Source organism: Trachemys scripta, chromosome 2 (assembly GCF_013100865.1).
Source record: "Trachemys scripta elegans isolate TJP31775 chromosome 2, CAS_Tse_1.0, whole genome shotgun sequence".
Lineage (NCBI taxonomy): Eukaryota > Metazoa > Chordata > Testudines > Emydidae > Trachemys > Trachemys scripta.
In genome coordinates this window covers 92,876,900-92,894,594 of record NC_048299.1, presented here as the reverse complement: position 1 = coordinate 92,894,594, position 17,695 = coordinate 92,876,900, and the positions used below count along the sequence as shown (strand labels likewise).

The window sequence follows — 17,695 nt, the reverse complement described above, 5'->3', positions numbered from 1 at the left end:
ATCATGTGAACAAGATCTTCAGGGACAGAAAGAAAATCTTGGGTCTTAGGAACTGTATGACAAAAGAAGTGTGAGGGTCTTTGATTTGGGGGATAATATATTATAGTTGGTTCCTGAAGGCAGAAAAATGAACAACTGACCTCTGGTGATTGATGGAAGGAAATGAAAGTTCTCTGACCTGCACCAATTAATTTAAAAAAAACAACAACAACTGGAACTTGAGCTGAACTAAAACACCGGAACTTTAGAGGTACATCCATCAATAATAAAACAACAAGCAACTCCAACCCACAATTTCTCATAGAGGAACAAAACATCCTAAGGAACTAGAGATTGTTACCAAAATATTATTTGTGACAATTACTGCAGTGGATGTTAAAATGGGGGATGGATACTCTCTTCTTACACAGCGGAAAACAGAAAAAGACGCACGTGTGATGAAGATTGGGGCAGAGCCCTGCCGCAGATCAGCAGATTTGCTGCATAGTGCTCCCCCCCCCTTCCCAGCAGTATAAAAAAGCCCCTCTAAATTACTTTATTCAATCAGGGCTCTGCAACATTGGGAAAGGTCTGATGGGGCAAAGCTAGAAATCAGTTGCCACTTACGGGGAAATTTTCAAGCAGAAATCCATATGATGGTTTGTGATGCTAAACACAGTTCTAACTGTTTTCCATAGGTCTACCTAAGGAATAACCACAAGAAAAGTAGCCAGTGTCAGCACAGCTCCTAAGGGCAACCAAGAACAGTTTCCAGAGAGTGAAGGAGGCATCACCTAGGACTTACTGGGATCCATGGGATTTGTTGCACCTCTCCCATGTGACAGCCATGATCTTGGCCAACACATAGGAATTGAACCAGGAATGCCAAAGCTGCCACAGTTTGAGCTGGATGCAGGCTGTAACAATTCATATCCGCTGTAGATCAGGACAGAATGGCCTCTGTAACATGCACTCACCAGAGGGTTCCATGAACTCTTCCTCTTTAAGTAAATCATCAGGCAGCCTCTGAAAGCATCTCTTCATGAAGTTTTTGGATTATTCCACCCACTACCACCATAGGATTTTGCACTAGAGGGGAATGTTTGGACCATAATAATTTGCTATCCTCACGGGGAAGTGTGGCTTTCCCAAAGCATATCTCCCCTCTTCCAAAACAGGAGATCTCTAATGGTCACAGGGGAATTGTTAGATCTCCCCTACCAAAAGCCCTTTTGTGCAAACACTGTAAACTAGACAATGCAACAGCATTACCACACTCTTCAAGAGTTTTATATTCTAGAAAACTCTAGCTGTGGAGCCAGACAAAATCAGTAGTTGCAGTAAAGTAAGCCCCAGAGCTTCCCCACCCATCAAAAAACCTGCGGGAGCTGTGAGAGAAGGAATCAGAAAAGATTCAGGGCCTATCTCTAAACCTGGTAGGTCCCCCAGGATTGGTGTGGATATCTATAGATTCATGGGAAGTCAGGACAATGGGCAGCCAAGACAGTGGGATGGCTAGCAGGAAAGCTAATAAAGGATGGGGCTGTATTATATGTTATCCTCACTTTCTGTGGTGCTAGAAGGAGGACGATGTGCATCCTCCTATCCCCGATCCAGCTCACGCCCCCAAACCCCTCCCTGGCAAGTCTCCACCCACTGCTCCAGTATGAACCTCCCACTACAATATAGAGAATCGTTTGGAAGGGGGATGGTAGCATGGAGCCAGATGAACCCCTGGTCTGTGTATGAAAGCAGGGCCACCCAGAGGATTCAGGGAATCTGGGGTCTTTGGCGGCGGGGGTCCTTCCGCTCCGAGTCTGCGGGCACTTCAGCAGTGGGTCCCAGAGCAAGTGAAGGACCGGCCGCTGAACTGCCGCCGAAGACCTGGAGCGGAAGAAGCTCTCGCTGCCGAACTGCCGCTGAAGACCCGGAGTGAGTGAAGGACCCACCGCCGAACTGCCGCCGAAGACCCGGAGTGGAAGAAGTTCCGGGTCTTCGCTCCAGGTATGTTCAGCGGCACTGAAGGACCTGCTGCCGAAGACCCCCCGAAAACTCTCGTGGGGGCCCTGAAAACTCTCATAGGGGCCCCTCTGGGGCCCAGGGCCTGGGGCAAATTGCCCCACTTGCCCACCCCCTCTGGGCGGCCCTGTATGAAAGAGCTCTTCTGTTTGTGGGAAGCATGATGTGGCCCCAACATGAATACACTCCAGTATCATCTAGTTGCCTTCTGAAGTAACTCACATCAGTCTTCAATCTCTGCTTTTAAAGGTAAGTTGTAATTTAATTCCACTTAAAGGTATATTTAGAAATGATTGCATTGTTTTCTTTTTTTAAATAGTTGCACTGAAATTTAGTCATTATTGCTCAACACCCTGAAAATTCAAAATATTTGTATTTTATTTCTTAAGTTACTTATTGAGCCATTGTAACACAAGGTTGGGTTTTCTGAACCATGGTGATGATAGGAGCTTTGTGAGGTGATTTTGAAGGGGCTACATGGAGTGGGCTGTCTTTTGGCTTTTCTTTTGATGGTCAAGGAGAGGGAGGTGGAAGGAATAACCTTGGCTAAAGAGGCTAACATTTCTGAATAGTGCCTGAGGGAGTTAGGTGCCTGTAGCAACCTCCATGGAACTGGAGGGAGGAACACAAGCTGCAGGAGGGAAGAGTTTGGAGGAGGCACCAGGAAGTCAGTCTGTGTGCACATGGCTAGAATGCTAGTTGCAGCAGCTCTGTGAATAGTTCTTTTAATAAAGAGCCAGTTTAGCTTTCAAGCGTGGAGTCCTTTCATGTTATTACCCACCACGTGAAAAATGAAACAGTGCCCATCTCCCATTAAAAGTCATAATCTCAAGTGCCTAAGTCCATTAGATTTCAATATCCTGCCTGCTATGTTTTGGGTGAATAATAAGGTCTCTTCCTTACTGTTCAACATCTAACATAATTTTTGCATGATTGGGCTGGGAAACCTCTGACAATCTGGACCACCGAGGCATTGTAAGGGGCCTCTTTTGGAATTGAGACGAGGGCACAAAATGCCATGTTGTATGCCTATCCATTCTGCTTCTGCCTGCACAGTGCTTAGTGTGCAGCAGTAGCAAAAGAAATGTAACTGCTTTTTGGATTTATCTTAACAATTTCCATGACAAAATCTACTCTGTTTTATTACCCTATAGAGAGATCCTCAAACCTTCCCTGCCTCCTCCCGTTCCCGCCCCTTTATACCATGTAAAAGTGCTAAGTGATGTAAAGAGGTTCTAAAAGCCAAGGGAGGATTCCCTGGCACAGGTACTGCAGAAGACAGTGGTAAGGTTGCCTCTCAAGGACATTTTCACAAGTCTTGGCATGCCGAGGGCAGCAATGCAGCCCTTTGGAGATTCTGGGTAGCGCTGCACCCCATTGGGCAGACCAGGGAGGTTCCTATAATTTAGGCACATCTTCAGGGCTGCCTACATTATGCTGGTGGCTTCTCCAGCTTTAGCGCAGATTGGGAAGGCACAAAGGAGGCTTAAATATGCCTTAGCCCCTCAATACTTGTTAGGGTAAATATTGACTGACTTCTCTTCGTTTTCATTTTGATGGCCCTGTATCAAAGGGAACATTGCTCTCTGTTGGCAATGACATGCATTCAGTTACTCATGTAGTGTCATTCAGCCTGGAGCAGAGGGCCAGCCCAAAACCTATGCCCCACTTATGTACAATGTAAGACTTCAATATAATGCTTAAATGATACTTAAGTGGGGTACAACCCTTTGTAGTGGATTCCTGCATAGGGTGAGTTTATTATTAGTGGGTTTGAGTTATAACCATTTAAAATGCCCTGTTCCAAAAGAGGTTTTGGAAAGGATGTTGTTCAGCTAATATCAATCAGAGAATTTTATTTAAGACCTAAGTGTCAAATTTTAAATTGCAGGATTAAATTAGTGCTTTCTTCCCCACACAAAAATCAGGACATCAGGAAATAAATCTATCGGTTTATTGCTAACTGTAAACACTAGTCTTACTGTGTGAAATTCATCCCTGTACAGAGGGCTAGCACTAGGGCTAGGCCGCCCCAAGACAGTTCACCCCCTTGCACCAAGCAGGAGAGTATTGATAGTGTATCAGATCCTCAGCTGGCATAAGTCAGGGTAGTTCTATTGGAGCCACACTGACTTATACAGCAGCAGAAAAACTGGCTCATTGTGTCAATCGGGCTAGGTTACAGCGTGTTTTTACATTTTTAATGTAACTTCACGTAGAGATATGTGATAGGGACACTATCTATTGAAAGAATAAATAATATGTAAAAAGTTGAGCCCCACAGACTGAGAGAAGTTAGCGTGAAATCAACATACAGTACTATTTGATAATATACTTCAGAAGAAGCAGTGAGAATTATTTATGTGGTACAGACACTTCCCCTCCAAACCTATATTACTCTATGATTAATATTTAAACGCTGGTTGGATTTAAAAAGAGTATCAGCTGTGAACTTGCTTTACTGTGAAGGATGTTTGTATCTTGCCCCGAACCTGAGCATATAAAACACTGCAGTGCAACGTAAAATGGACCTGGGTCTAGTGAACAGTTGAATAAATAAAACCCAAACTCACATACTTTCTCTTTTCCCAGAGGAGTGAATGCTGTGAAGCATTATACCAATATAGCAAAAACACAAGTATACCTAGGACAGCATTTCTATACTGGAAAGCAGTACTTATAGCAAAACAATATGATTTAAAAATATAATCACTGGAAAAAAAAGTCTCAAGATCAATGAACATATTAATAGAACAATAACTAAGATGGAACAAAGGTCATCTTACTTCACTATACATTGAAAATTTCAAGAATTACATAAATGCCTGCTTGTTAGTACTCTATTCTGGCCAGAATTAATTGCCTCATCTCAATACAAAGTGTTTTAATAATACTACTGCTCATAGCAATTTTCAGTCTTATATCTCAAAGTGCTTTACAAGGAAATATCATTATCCACATTTTACAGATGGGGAAACCGAGGCAGAGAACCTGAAGTGACTTGCTCCAGGGAGCACAACAGATCAGTGGTAGAACTTAGAATAGAACTCAGGACCAGTGATTGACATGTTTTTCTTCTTGAGGCAGCTCTCCTAAAATACACAAATATACATGCACATGCAGCTATACATACACACAAAATGTATTTGTATTGATGTAATCAATTTTAATATTTTTCAATGAGACTTAGGATTTTCCAGTATTGCACACATGCAATAATAATATATTAATAAATGTAAATATCTACAAGGAATGTTCTAGCTTAATTTTGAAATTTATTTTTAATTTTAATTAGTTTACACTGATTAAAGTTACATAGATTTAGATCAAGACATTCTACCTGTGTATACCCCTGTTTTAGGCCCTGGATCTGTAAAAGATAAACTGTCCATGTGAAGTGCTGAGTACCCTCAAGATCCTTACAGAGATTACAGAAACTTCTCTGGTTGACAATTTGTACACTATTAACAATCCCAATCCAAGTATCAGAAAAGGCTTTACTTTTAATTCCCTGAAGCCAGATCAGGACACAACACATTCCAAATTGTTCCATTTCCCAGCTGCTTAAGAGTTTCCTCATTTCTTCTCTTACTTTCAGTCTGTCACTCAGGCATTTTCCACTTCCTTTTCAACTTCTCTTAGGCCTGGTCCATACTAACCCCCCACTTCGAACTAAGGTATGCAAATTCAGCTACGTCAATAACGTAGCTGAATTCCAAGTACCTTAGTTCGAACTTACCGTGGGTCCAGACGCGGCAGGCAGGCTCCCCCATTGATGCCGCGTACTCCTATCACCGAGCTGGAGTACCAGCGTCGACGGCAAGCACTTCCGGGATCAATTTATCGCGTCTAGACAAGACGCGATAAATCGATCCCAGAAGATCGATTGCTTACCGCCGGACCCGGAGGTAAGTGTAGACCTACCCTCAGTCCAAACCTTGGCCTAATTTGTACCATCTGGTGGGATTTTCATAAGCACTCAACATTGTCTTAACTCTGCTCTCACTAAAGACAACTGAACATGTGTGCAGTGTATGCTCATTGAATTCAGTGGGAGCCGAGATAGGCAAATGCTGAGTGCTTTTGAAAAGCCCCACTCATAGTCTGTAAGTGAAGTGATACTAACTAGGGTGATTCTGACTGACTGACGAACAGTCCTCCTTCAGGTTCTCTTATCCAGTTCATGATATGTTTCTTTCTCCTTCAAATGGCACAGAAGTCCTTTCCAGTTCATTTAAATTTGCAATAAGTTTTCACATATTACCTTTCTGTCCTGTGGTGTTTATGATCTCTCAAAGTCCATTATACAGCCAATCGGATGATTTAAAAAACTTAATTTGTTATTATTTTGCTAATTGAGGAGGATACACTTCATCAGTAGAACTCAACTACTTAAATGTTTGTTTCATACTCACTATGCCCATTCTTCAGAGGAATAGCTGTGCTAGTTACCGCTGGTATATTCAATCAAATAAAAAAAAATCAGATCTAATCAAAATATAACCAAAGAAGAAATTTACAAAAAAAAATTAGGGATGAGATTTTCAAAAGTGCTCAGTAATGGTCTCCCACTGCTCCCATTGAAGTGAATAGAAGTTGAGCATTTGTTAATATATATCTATTTAGATGCTGATCCTGCAAAGACTTATGCATGGGCTTAACTTTACACACAGTGAGTACTCCTATTGGACTCCCACTGCATAAAGTTAAGCATATGTAAAAGTCTTTGCAGGATCAGGGCCTTCTGGTGAAATTCACTCCTGTGTAAAAGGCCTATGTACCACTTAAGTCCTATTTTGAGAGCTTAAGTAGGACATAAATGATATAAAGATTTTGTGCTGGTCATCTGCACAGAGGTAAATTTCATTCCTGTTTGTTAATAGGTGCTATCTCAAATATTTAAAGCAATGGTTTAACACTCAGTGGTGAGTAAAGGTGACTGCATTCTATGCTTTGCCCTACATTTTAATGGGATGAGTTAGAATCTTTACTACAGAATTCCCCCAGGCTCTTCCAACGATAGCAGGAATGTTCAAACATGGGAGGTTAATTAGTTAATGTCTGTAAAGGATTTTGAGGGTGAAAGCTCCATCCCGTATCATTATTATTTTTATTATTATGAAGGTGGAATTTCTTTGCACAGTTTCTGGCAGTTTCTTTGCACTGTGCAGTGCAGTGCAGTGGTTTTGTAGGCGAAGTGCTCTGTAATGGAATTGCACGGACACAAGTTCACTGCAGTGCACGAGGAGTCTGGGTCCACTGCACAACCAAACCAAACATCACCACCAAAAAACACACTGGGCAGGATTGTGAACCACTCACACTGTGAGCTGTTACTTACATAAGTAGTCCAATTACATGAATTGTCCCTTGATTTAAAGAGGGTGTCTCATATTGAGTAAGTGCTCACCAGTTGAGTAAGGAGCTAGCTCACAATCTGACCTATTGACTTAGAAACTATTAGTGTGTTTCAATATGCCATTAAGCCCTAGCCTACTGTTAAAGGGCTTGATCTTATACTCCTTGTATTCAATGGCAAAACTCCCATTGACTTCAATGGTGCAGGATCAAGACCACACTGAACTTCTGATTTACAATTAAGAATCTGATCAGAATAATATATCAGATATTTACAAGATGGGACAAGGCAGTCAGTTCAAGCTTTGCCATTCAAAGAGCTCCCTTCTATCCTTTATAGATATTACTCACAGAACAGCTACATTAAAAGAATATAAAGGCTTCAAAGTCAAGCACTCATATGTTAGGAAATGCCAGAATTAAGTTTGCCTGAGCAACTTTAATTCAACCCCCTTGTGCATATGTCTTATGAAACAGTCTTTTATTATTTGATTACCTTATTTTGCTCACAGAATGCCAGTGTGCAAGATGGACCTGCTCTGGAGTTGAAAAAGGCTATTGTCTCATTCTGACACCCAGGTTCATCAGCAGGGTTGGAACCTTCAGATCCAGTGCCCAGACTTCTGTCGCTTGAGCTAAGAGACTAACTGATAGCAGCAGTAGGTTGTTATCTACTATGTGGCTCAGTGTAGCTGAGGCCTGGCCTGACATGACATAATTAATACATGGAGGGATGCCTCATTTCTTGGAGGATAGAATTAAGGAGGTAAACAGACCATTCGGCTGAAAACAGAATGTTTGTGCTAAATAAGTAAATAGGTCAGTAGGCTAAACAGACACAATGTCTGATCCAGCTAAAATAAGAGGTAGAACACGCAGGGAACCATTTACTACGAACAAGATAACAATGGACAAGATAAGTTAGGACTGTAGAGATGAGGTACAGAGTAGGTCAAGCAGGGACGGAGCATGCTACACAGGAATTGGTTCATACAAAGTAACCAACCCAATCCAAAAACATGTGATGCAATGTAATGTGTAAATGTATATAAAGGAAGAGGTTTTCTGTATAGCTTTGGATGTGTGGTACACCTGTTATGCTTATGGAAACTCATGGAATCTTTTTCAGGGAACAAGGCAATATGACGCTTTTATTTAAAATGCTAAACAAGTATTAAAATCAGTAAGTATATGCATATATTCACACACACACACACACACACACACACACACACGAAAGGTTCTGCAGCTGGTGTTATAGTTACCAGTCCTAATCGTTGCTTGAGTCAGTCTAGTGGCCAGCTAGACTGAACATGAGTGGGAGCTGGGCCTCTGTCGGACATGAACGAACCCAAAGCCTCCTGGCTCTTGCCCCTCTTTTACAGGAGTTGATTCTCGTGTCAGTCTATGGATCCTGCTGTGTCATGCTGTAATAATTTATTATTGAAAGTGGTTGTTTTCAATTCATTCTCCATCTCCTTTTCTTGTGAATTGTTCTTGATTTAGGGCGGATGCCTTTGCACTTTTAGGGTTGTTAATCTATGCTTCTTCGGCCATCAGAACAAGATGATACTGGTGTCTCCATCTCTTCACTCCCTTTTTTGCAATTCGGCCCATCTGTTGCTGGCGTCCTTTCTCTTATTTGCTCACATACCACACATATCTAATTCATACAAGGAACAGCACATTCTCACAAAGAACAGCAAAACAATATTAAAAACAGGCTTCTACTATAGTAAAATAAGGCTAAATAAAATAATCCTGCTATTACTAATCTAACTTCCACAACATTCTAACAAAAATTCAAAGAACAATTTAGTATTACAGACTTATAGTAAAACAATTCCATCAATCAAACTTTAATTCACTCACCCTGTACGCACCCTTGCTGCTTGAGTCTGATCAACTCAGAATAGCTTTGCTGTATGCCAAATAAAGGAACCTGAGTGATGAAATCTGGAGTTGAACTGAGTGTTTGGGATCCCAGAGAACTGGGTGAAGTGTTCTCCCAGAACTGGACAAGGTGTTCCGGATAAGCCAATTGGAAAAGGTCTCAGAGGGAATCCCAACTACCAGCACTGGAGGGGGCTGAGACATAGACTTTGACAGTGGGTTTCTCAGATATTTGCTGATAGCAGAGGAATGTCAAGACTGAAGAACTTCAGGTTCTATTCCCAGCTCTTGAGGGAAGTGTTTTCTAGTTGTCACAGGTCTTTCTGTCTGTTCCCCCCCAAGCATGATCCCTTCTGCCCCATCCCCTCCAATCTATCCTGGTCCCAGTCCCATCTCTTCCCCACCCCTCGCTCCTCATCCCAGTCTCCATACCCAGTCAGTCCTAGACTCACTGTTGGGACTCCCCATCCAAATACCAGTTCTCTCCCCACACGCCAAGTCTAATCTCAATGTTTTCCCACTAGATGCCTATCTGCACCTTTAGGTTCCTAAATCCCTTTAAAAATCTGTCCCTTCGGCACTTTGGAAAATGCTACCCATCATCTTATAGGACCTGTCAAACTGGATCAGACCAGTGGTCATTTAGTCTAGTTTCCTATCTCTGGCAAACATGACATGCAAGGAAACCCATGGTGGACGATTATGGAATAATCTGTCCATAGGGGAAGTTTCTTCCTAGCCCATGTTAGTTATGGTTGGTTTGTGACTTTTTAAAATAACATATTATCTCATTTAATGTAATTGTGGACGTTCTCAATAATCCTGGTGTCATACTGCCCTGCATTGGCTCAAGAGCATGAGAACCAACATTGGGGCAGACTGTTAAGAGCAGGGCACAAACCCCAAAGTGGCTGTGAGCTCAGTACTGAGATTTCATCAATCAAGTATCAAGTGTAAACTCCTCATGCACCCTAACAGCCTATCTATGGAGTCACAGATGGTCCCCTTGGGTACTCCGATGTATCTTGTCACCTAGGCAAGCTTGCCTTTGTGACAGATGGTCCTTTACCCCAAAAATCACAACAATATTCAGGTTACTCCCAATCCCAAAGGACACTTACCCCAGGTCAATTGCACCTTAGATCTCACACCAAAGACAAGGCTTGTGGCCAGTCCTATAATAAACTACCTAAAGATTTATTAACTAGGATAAGGAAATAAAAGAATTATATACATGGTTAAAGCAGGTAAATATACACACACAAATGAGTTACAGTCTTAGGTTCCAAAAGGTAATAGAAGTGTCTACAATAAGAAAAACTCTCAAGTCCTTTAACCCAAGTTAAGCAGCTGGTGATCCCTTGCTTATGCATAGAAATCTTGTTCTTTCAAAGTCCAAGCAGCATACAGATAGTTTCTTCTTGTTAGGGCTTTTTATTCCTGTTTCACCAGAGTTCAGGCTGATGGGATGACTTCATGCCCACATCTCCTCTCCATTGCAGTGGGGAGGAATGCAATTAACAAAGCCTTCGTTCTTTGATGTTCCACAGTGGCTCATTTGGTTTTAATTGGCCTTCTTGGTGGACAAGATGGAACACCTCCACTAGGAAGCCAGCTTTTTACATCTATTAATGCTTCTTTCCTGTTTGATGACTTCGGCTATATATACACTTTTGTCTGTAAAACTTTTGTCGGCCTGGGATGTGAAAAAAACAGACCCCCGAGCGACATAAGTTTCACCCGACAGAAGCGCCGGTGTGGGAGACGCCCTCCCGCCGACATAGCTATCGCCACTTGTTGGAGGCGGTTTAATTATGTTGACAGAGAACTCTCTCACATTGGCATAGAGTGGCTATATCGGAGACTGCACAGCTGCAACGGTACAGCTGTGCTGTGGTAAGGTCTGTAGTATAGCCACAGCCTTAAATAGGTAGCAACTTCTGTTCAAATATAATGGGCTGCTGATGTTGCTGGAACCAAAGCAGTGTTGCCAGTGTGCACCATGATCTTTCTTTTCTTATTTTGCTGCAAAAAAGAAAAAGAGATGAGGCCTATTTCAAGACAAGATGAGAAAATAAAGCACTAGGGCAGTTTCAGCAATGGAATTTTCACCTCTCACCTTCCCTTGCAAGAAGAAAGAAACTGTTAGCACAGGAGAAAGTTCTTGTGGAGGGACCTCAATCCTCATTATCGTTGATCTCCAAACAGAATCCACCGAGCCTTCCATCTCGAATTCAAGCTGTGCTGCATTCATATCGTTTGTCTCTGTGAGTGTAACAATCACTTTTCTGAATCATACAAAAGGTTTCCTCATCTTTAAGGGAAACTTTTAACACAGGAAAATTTAAACAAAGCGTGAGAGCACCCACTCACCTTCTGACCTTCTTACTGTAGCAGTTTCTTCCAGGTTCTAGAACCTCAGCTGGTGTAAATCAGCACAGTTCCATTAGACCATCCAAAATGCTCTGTGTCAACCTTCTTGTGTTAGAGGTTTTCCATAACAATGAGGAAACCTTTTGTATGATTTGAAGATTTGGTGTAGGAGCTAATAATTAGATAGAGTGAGACAGATCCTCAATGGAGCATCACCAGTTTACATATGGGGTTCTGGGACTATCTAAATATTAACTCCTATACTAAATTTACTTCACTCAATAGTCTTGAAAGATTGAGTCCATATACCGGTAGATCAACTAGGTTTTTTTTATTTACTGACCTTTCAAAATTGCAGAGCTATTATTGCAGAAAGTATTTACTGTATATAGCACAGTAGATTACATAGATTTCTACATACAATAGAGTAAAAAACTACAAAAGATATACAATAAAAAAAATCCAACATTCTCAGCTGAAATATAAAAAGAAATGTTTTTTTTAAGTCCAGCATCACACACGACTCTAATTTAACACAGCACCCAGAGTGTGGTACTAAGATAGATCATCTCATATGTCCCATCACAAACAGAAAGTGTCTGCAACAAATGTTGCCTAGAATTATGATGTTCCCAAAATCTTTCTCACTGCCTTGTTTACTCCCCCTCACTTCACTTGCTCTAATATGCCTCTGATAGATTAGGTGGAATTGAAACTTTAGGCGGCTAGCGATTTCACATTTTGCCAGCCAAATTAAAACATGAGGAGAATGTCTACAGCAGACTTGCATTAAGTGGCCATAATGAATGCATGATTGCAACAACAACAACAACAACAAAAGAAAGACAACCCATTGCTCTCAGTCAATCTGCATTTCCACACTATGAGCTGAAACATACATGTGTCTCAATTTTTATTACCGATATTTCTGAGTTGACAGTTTTGTATTAGAGCAAGTCAGAAAAAAAATTTCCACTGAAAATTTCAATATTTTAGCAAAAATCAAATATGAAAATGTTCACCAAAACCCAAAATTTTCTTTTGTGATACACCTTATGGGAGTTGCAGTTCAGGTGCCTCTATTGGTTAAGCTTCCTGAGTGGACTACATCTCCCATAATGCATCACTATCTCCCCTCTTATGGAGCCTCTGGGGAGCATCATGGGCGTCCTTGGCTGTGGTATTTCTTGAAAACGTACTTTTCTGTCAATAAACAGTTTCAATAGAAATTTTTTGACAAGCTCTTCCCTGCATGTTCCCCTTGTTGGTAAGTAAAAGTTATGGCCTACTAATTTCCATTACAAATCCAAAGAGATGGACTTGAACTGCCAAATTTGGATCCACATTTCAATAATGCAAAGTTCAGGTCCAGCTGGCTAAAGAGATGATTTTTATTGCCAAGCATTTCATTAAGTCAGCCATATGTGGGCACAAGAAATATACCGGTACATTTCCTGCATTGCCTGTGTCAGGACACAATCAGGACTGAGCTTATCTGTTTTTTAAATCACTCCTTGATTTTTGAACCTTTCCTCTTTTAGTGGTGTGTGTGTGTGTGTGTGTGTGTGTGTGTGTGTGTGTGTGTGTGTGTGTGTGTGTGTGTAAATGAGTTTTAGTTCTCAGAAGTCCTGCTACCAATCCCATGCGTCATCCAGACTCCTTCAGTTGCATTTTAAAGTCCCTCTCTCGATATGTTTCTCTTATTTTGATTTGTGAATGTAAACAGCTGGGAATTAAAAGGAATGCCATGTGATTGTATGCTGTTGGTAATTGTGTTACCATGGTAAACTGACCTTGGTGGATTACAAAACTAAGCTTTTAAGAGGCTTATCTACCCTTGTCTCCCACAAGTGAATCTTTATTTTTCAGAATTAGCAGGAGTTGTTTTTTTCTAATATTCTTTGATTCATAAGCAAGCTACCTTTGAAATGTATTTCTAGATGCAACTACAGGCTACATGTATTCCATTGTATGTTGTAGTTAGATAGTTTTGTATTTCACCTCGAGATCTCTGGTATAAGTGTGCCTTGAATCAGTAGTTGCTGAAAGTTGTTACCAGCTGAAGACTGATGTTTGACCTGTGTGAAACTAGTTAGACATTTCAGTCCAGTTCCCAGTGGACAGAGATGACCCAGGCAGTTTCACCAGAGAGACCAAGGATTTACAGGGGAGTCGCATCTTACGCATCTAAAGTCAGCGTGTAAGGCGAAAATCGCATATTGGCAAAATTACCCTTGAAAATCCCTTAAATCGCCCATAAAGTAAAGTATATTGTACATGGTTTTGTGTATACAACCCTGTACAGTAACACTGTATGTATAAATATATAATGTATACAGTAATGTACAGCATATAATAAAGAGTACATATGCAAAATATAATTTTACAGTATTTTTAATTACATAAAAGAGAGAGAGCGAGAAGAATAAAAAAGGAAAATAGGAAACCTAACCACTCCGTTCATCCTGGATATTCTTGCTAGTCTACAATGACGATGATAATGGTGATACGACAACTATGACAATGGTGATGCGACGACGATGAATGATGACGATGATGGTTAGTACAGCGCCCGTATGATGAACGATGAAACAATGAAGATGGGCGCTATACACACTCCGATGATTAGTCTTCCTCTTCCCTTGACGACACTATTGGAGGGTCGTCAGGGCTTGATGTTGATCCAGGAGACGGAGGTGACAGAGAGCGAGTCGTAGACTAAGTGATTGGCTCTGGTTCAGCTTGAGAAGTTGATTGCATAGGCTCATCTGCTGCTAGTTGCTTTTTCTTGAAAAACATGGTGACTGGCAACTATCGCTGTTGTCTCTTGAGCTGCTCAAACATTCCTTGATACGGTCTGAAATAGTCCGTAATACTACCTGTGATTTTGAGGCTTCATTCCATAGAGGGATCAGAAATTAAATAATTCAAGTGTTTCGCTGCTTGGAACACTTCAGCAAATTTGCCTTTTAGAGCACGGGGATTTGCAGCCCTGTAGAGCAAGCCCGGCTTTATTAAATGCCCAGCTGCATTGCCACAAAACAACACAATCACATGGTCTTTAGCTGCTTTGAAGCCAGGGGCTTGTCTTTCTGATTTTGAAGTGTAAGTGTGGTTGGGTATTTTTTTCCAGAAGAGCCCAGTCTCATCAGCATTAAAAACTTATTCCAGAAGATAGCCCTTTTCTTCTATGTTTTTCTTTAATTGTTCGGGGTAGGCTTTTGCTGCCTCTTCATTGACAGATGCAGCTTCACCAGTAGGCTGCACATTTTTGAGGTTGAAGCGGTTCCTAAAACTGTTAAGCCAACCTTGGCTGGCTTTGAATTCCTTCTCATTAGAAGGCTGTCCCTCTTTGGTGGGAGATTTGAACAGCGCGTAGAGGCTAAGAACCTTTTCTCGCAATGTGTTGCCATCGATAGGCACACGTTTACGGTTCATGTCCTCCAGCCATAAGTTTAATGCCTTTTCAGTCTTCACTCAAGTCTTATCACGCGCCTGGCTCGTCACCTTAGCAGTTATTGGAGCACTTGATGCCACGGCTTGATGAATTTCTCTCTCTTGAATCTTGATGGCACGGATGCTAGATTCGTTGTGGCCATATTTATGCGCCACGTTGGAGACCAACATACCGTCTCTCAATAAGTCCAACAAAGCCAGTTTTTCCTCCAGCATTGGAACAGATCGCTGTTTCTTCGGTTGAGCACCAGATGAAATAGTTGGCTTGCGTTTAGGGGCCATGTTGTATGAAAAATACGTATCTTTAAACACTAGAATCACACTCAGCACGGCGAGATGCTCACATTATGAGAGGCACGCGGGAACTGAGACCGACTGAGGGAACAGCAGGTTCACATCTCCCATCTCACGCTCACTCCAGGGCATACGCTCATTGAGTGGAATGGTGGGTGGAATCGCCTGCACTACTGTATTTAAATTATTTTTCTTTCTATTTGCCGAGTGTGTATAGTTGAATTAACGTAAGTTAAATGCGCGTATGATGCGACTCCACTGTAATTGATATGGAGACTGATCTATCCTTTCATCTTTGGAAGTGGTCCCTTTACATCAGGGTTGAGGAGATTTTCCAGGGCAGTGTACCACAGAGAAACTTTTACTGCTGCTGCCTGAACTGTAACTATAGATGAAGGATTTCAGTCTCCAGAACTGCCAATCCAACACCTTTCATGAGCACCAAATTCAATCTTCCCCAGCCCTGACCCTTACAAAGCTCCCCCTCCCTAAAAACCAGGGAGAAAAGATGGGACTTGCAGTGAACCCTGAATGTCAGCAAACAGGCTATGTCAGACCAATGGTGTCAGGGCATGGGGGGAGTCAGTTTCAAAGGCAAGACGCCTTAATGGAGAAGGCCCTTTTATACCAGCTGGGTTCTAGCTCAAACATTTCCACTGATCCCTATTGTGGCAGTATCTCACAAGGAAAGAGGCAGTCATTGTGATTGTGAGGCTTGATGACAGGGAGGGTAATATAACTAAACCTTGGACCTGCTTCCAGCAATTGGTAACTCTGACAATTATGTTCTCACCACAGGGTTTTGTACTTTATCTATTGAAATTGGCTAGTCTATTTCCTTAATGAGGCAGTCTGCAGCCTGAAGGCTGTGATTTATTCTATTTCCCAAATAGTTTAATTCTGCACTGGTTACTGTTGTCTGAAATATCGATCTCTCAATGAGAAATACTAATTAGAGCAAGAGCCGCAGTGACAGTTATAGTTAAGGTTACATGACAATTACCTTCTGTGTCCCATTGCTGTTCATACATTTCTGAACTGTCCCCTTTCTGGATTAAATTTTCCATTCTTGGTCTCTGCCAAAAATGCATTATGTTGGAAAGTCTGAGCCAAAATGGTTCATCTGTTTGGAGCACGAAGAAATGGGGCTGTAAAGTGAGGGATGCGCTTTTCTGGTTATAAAAAACCTCATCCCTTTTTGTGAACAGCCCTGAAACTAAGGTTGGTAATTCAGCATGGAAATAGGCCTCTCTGAGGAGCAGTGTCTTCCTTTGTTCCAAAGGAAATTGGTTTTGAGTCTAATTTTAAGCCTTTGAAAATCATATATTGAGCAATTATGGCAGATACTTTTACTGAGCTAATAAACTGTGCACCTAAGGAAGAATCCATTACACCAGTATGGGACACAAAGTTTGCTGGATAGCAAAGCCTAGTTTAATATTCTACAGTAGGGACACTCAGGCTAGGGAAAGGACTCCACGCCTTAAAAGCTGAGGAAGGGCTCCTAGTGTTTCATAAGTTGTGCAGGGGTTTAGGGAAGGCCCCAGTGTACATTGCAAATGCAAAGCCCAAAATAAGGCTTCAGTGATGCTGCAGGTGGGTTTTCTGCACAGGGATGAATTTCTCCCTCAGAACAAATGACTTGTTTGTTGGAGTCTAGAGGCATTGAGTGAATTTCGAGTGGGGTGGTACTGGTGTAACTAAGAGCAGAAATAGGAATAGCAGGCCCCAATTCAGCTAAGCACTTAAACACATGCTTAGTGCTTTGCAGCGTGCAGGGCCAGCTCCAGGGTTTTGACCACCCCAAGCAGCCAAAACAAAACAAAAAAAAAGCCACGATCGCGATCTGTGGTGGCAATTTGGCGGGAGGTCCTTCGCTCCCAGGCGGAGTGAGGGACCGTCCGCCGAATTGCTGCCGAATACCTGGACGTGCTGCCCCTCTCCGGAGCGGCCGCCCCAAGCACCTGCTTGACAAGCTGGTGTCTGGAGCTGGCCCTGGCAGCGTGGGTACCCTAACCCTAATGAGTTACATACTTACAAAGTGGTATAGGTCTGAGGAGATGCAAGGGCAGATGGCAGCTTTCAGAATTGCCTGAAATACAAAGTGACAGTGTGAGTCAGCATGTTTCTGGTACAGTAGTATTAGAAGCTATTGAACATTTTAAATTGGGAAAGCTTCCTAAGGTAGATGCAGGATGGTCTTCTGGGAGAATGTAAGGGGTCCTTATTTAGTGGATTTCTATAGGTTAGATTGTACCACCTTTGCATGAATGCCCCAGGGAGGGGAAGAAGAGTGACAGGAGCATTTCATCTCCCCAGATGC

At 42.0% G+C, this 17,695-nt stretch overlaps 1 long non-coding RNA gene across 2 annotated transcripts in view; it reads right to left on the bottom strand.

The window, feature by feature from the left end:
• Window positions 1–17,466, bottom strand: part of LOC117872620 — a 72,085-nt gene extending 54,619 nt beyond the window's left edge. For both annotated transcript variants that reach the window (XR_004644532.1, XR_004644531.1), the window contains exon 1: window positions 17,411–17,466. This is a non-coding gene — a long non-coding RNA (uncharacterized LOC117872620). The remainder of the gene's footprint in view (window positions 1–17,410) is intronic.
• Between the last annotated feature and the right edge of the window lie 229 nt (window positions 17,467–17,695).